This window comes from Triticum dicoccoides, chromosome 7B, assembly GCF_002162155.2.
Source record: "Triticum dicoccoides isolate Atlit2015 ecotype Zavitan chromosome 7B, WEW_v2.0, whole genome shotgun sequence".
NCBI lineage: Eukaryota > Viridiplantae > Streptophyta > Magnoliopsida > Poales > Poaceae > Triticum > Triticum dicoccoides.
This window is the reverse complement of record NC_041393.1, coordinates 688,966,841-688,970,259: the sequence shown is the minus strand read 5'-3', so window position 1 is coordinate 688,970,259 and position 3,419 is coordinate 688,966,841. Positions and strand designations below refer to the sequence as shown.

General features: G+C 46.0%; 1 pseudogene; it reads left to right on the top strand.

Moving 5' to 3' along the window:
• The first annotated feature begins 324 nt into the window (after positions 1-324).
• On the top strand, positions 325-2,258 carry LOC119339397 (annotated as a pseudogene).
• Positions 2,259-3,419: the final 1,161 nt, after the last annotated feature.

Here is a 3,419-nt window from a genome sequence, read left to right as displayed (position 1 = left end):
CACTATGCCATCGCATCAACTTGGCATGTGGTTTGTTTCTGAACAATCATTTCAACCGTGGTATTATAGGAGCATACCACATCACCTTCGCAGGAACTCTCTTCCCGCGGGGCTCGTCGTCAACATCACCAGGGTCATCTCGTCTGATCTTATACCGCAATTCACTGCATACCGGGCATGCGTTCAAATCCTCGTACGCACCGCGGTAGAGGATGCAGTCATTAGGGCATGCATATATCTTCTGCACCTCCAAAACACTGTGGCGCGTGCGGGATCACAGACGACAAGGAAAAAAGATGGAGCGGCGAACAAGATCGATCGGCAATGGCACCTAATCTGGCCGTGCTACCGGGTGACGTCCTCGCGGAGATCCTCGGCCGCCTCGCGCCGCACAGCCTAGCCACGTCCCGGCTGTTCTGCAGTGCGTGGCGCGACACCATCGACGCCCGCCTGCGCGCCCACCTGCTCCCGTGCTTCATGCGCGGAATCTTCATCAACTTCACCCGGCTTAGATTCTCGGAGTTCTTCTCACGTCCCACGACAGGCCCGGCGATCTGCGGAGGGCTCGACTTCTTGCCCTGCACGGGCGTCAGTGTCATGGACCACTGCAACGGGCTATTGCTTTGCCGCGGTCTGAGGCACGAGCACGACCATGCACTGCCGCGCGATTATGTCGTCAACCCGGCCACACGTCGGTGGGCGCGTCTGCCCCAACACCCTCGGCTGCACATGTCGGGTTCCGACGAGAGCGCGTACCTCGCGTTCGAGCCAGGCATGTCACCGCACTATGAGGTCGTTCTGATCCCGCTCGTGTTGTCCGCCGGCGTGTCGAACGATGACACATTGCTTGGATCGGAGTGGCCCCCCCGCGTCATACGTCATTGATGTGTTCTCGTCAGTTACTCGGTGGTGGGACAAGACGACCTTTGTTCGGGAAGGGGAGACCGCAGGGATCATTGACTACATGGATTCGGATTGGTCGTATAATCAATATCATTATCATGCGGTCTACTGGCAAAGCAATCTCTATATCCATTGCCAGCATGGCTATCTCATGAGGTACTACTACTTGCTCCTCGGTTATTATTCCTGTTTAGCATAAGTCAAATATTGTGGGATTTGCAAATCAAAGTCAAATATTGTGATGTTCCCTCCACACCAATTCTTCTGAGTTTTCCATAAGGCCACAGCGTAATGCTAAGAATTCTTAGGAATTAGTTCAATGTATGGAAAGAGTCATAAGAATCTAGTACCGCCATTCCGGCCCATTAAATGAATGTCATACATGGGCATAATAACATAGGAAAAATCCCATGGTAATTATCTAAGAAATACTGCTAAAATATATGCTGCTATGATTCTTACCTGGTGTTATTAATCTGTCTTATCTGATTGTTCATGTTTGCAGAATGTGTTTGTCAGATCACACATACAGAGTAATTACACTACCAGTCAGTAAATATTTACCGAGAGGATATCCCGACCACCATCTTGGTAAATCACAGAGAGGGGTGTATTGTGCAATATCAAATAACCGGAGTCCGGTCCTTCAGCTTTGGCATCTCAATGAATCGTGTAGTCGAATAGAATGGGTGCTAAATCATGATACCACTCTTAATACCTTTGAACATGAGGACTATGCCCAACTAGGTAGGCAATGGATCATACAGGATGTTAACTACCGTAAGTGGTTCTTTGAGCAGAATGGAATTTACAAAGAGCCGGTGGAAGAGAAATACGACTGGAATTCTGACGAGGATAGCATTCTTCACATTGAATATGATGTTGAAGAGGGATACGAGGATAACGGTCTTGACTTCGAAGATGACGCTATCGAGGATAACACTCTTGAAGAGGGATATTATGGAAATTATTATTTCCTTGGGTTTCATCCTTATAAAGAGATTGTCTTCTTAATTTCATCAGGGAGAAAACCTAGAGGACTGGCCTATGATTGGAACAGCTCAAAATTTCAGGACTTGGGCAATGTGTGTTCAGCATATTACGACCCCATCTGTGGACTACCATGCCAAGAGACATATGCAGCTTTCCCGTATACACCTTGCTGGATAGGCGAGTTTCCGGGAAACGAAATAGAATCGCTATATCAAGATCGGGAACTATCTAGGACAAAGATGGAATTGGAAGAGGAATCCAACATTACATGCATGGACTTGTACGATATGCGCAAGTTCAGTGGACGCGTCAAGAGGATCAAGGACTCCACAACCAAGATTCGTCGCAGACGCCGCAAGTAGGAATCCACATTCACCGACATGAAGGCCAAGGCAATCAAGTTCTTCCTTGGCAATGCCACCAAGAAGCTCGAGTGTGGGAGTTAAATGTTGAAGGCAGGGCACAACAATTTTCTACGGCTGGCTGCTCCTACAAAGAAAACTGGGCTGCAGATCTCGTGCAAAAAAACTAGGATGGCCTCACCATGAGAAATGCAGCTTCCGCAACCAAGTGCTAGATATGAAACATCGAGAGGTTGCTTATGCAAAAAGCTCTGACGAAACGAAGAAATTAGGCTCGCTAGCTGCTATATAATTCTTTAAATCCCCTTGTAAGCAAACCGTGAGATCAAAGCAATAAGAAACAAACGCACAACCGTCGCGATATAAGGTTTGGATTGACCCTTGTATCGTGTACATGTGCGTGAGTGCTTTGTGTGTTTCCAGCCAGCCATAGCTAGCTAGGCTGCTGGATCGATCCAATTAGTAGCTCTTGTAATAGCATATTGTCCGGGGGGAAAATCAGTCGTTGCTATTTCATCACCCATTCGTCTCGCCCGAAAGTACAGGCAGATCACAGCGTCAATTGTTGGGCCTGTGTCAACAGATAGTACTATGTACAGACTTCGAAAGAGTGTACAAACTGATCATATTTAGCCTTGTCAATCAAAAAAAAACATTACAAAATAGTTCAGTTAAAAAGGTTAGTTCATTCAGTTAAGCAAGTCTGGCCACCCAACATGGAGCCACAACGGGTGGGTCTGCTTTGCTATTTAAAGCAAATCATCAATGGAAAATGACGCAGCTGAACTATTTGCATCTGTATATTGATTTTAGAAAATGTTGAAGGTTCAATTTAATTTCTATCAAATGATAAACATACAAAAGAGCTATTTGTGTAACCTGACATCCAATGCTGTACAAAAGATTTTCAAATATTTCCTGATTCTTTTTCTTGGAATACATGAATTTTCTATCACTTGGGTGTATTTCAGCTTGCCGCGTACACAAACAGATTGGCAAAACTGGATTCAGACATAAGATCGACCCAATCAATTTGAGATCTTGTGTGACTAGTAAGGTATCAGTAGGTTGTTGGTTTCTCAAACTCTCTAATACATTTTTTGCTACTACCTATAGTGCAAATGTAGCACGCTGCTCTTATTTGCTGGCGCCCTTGCTGCT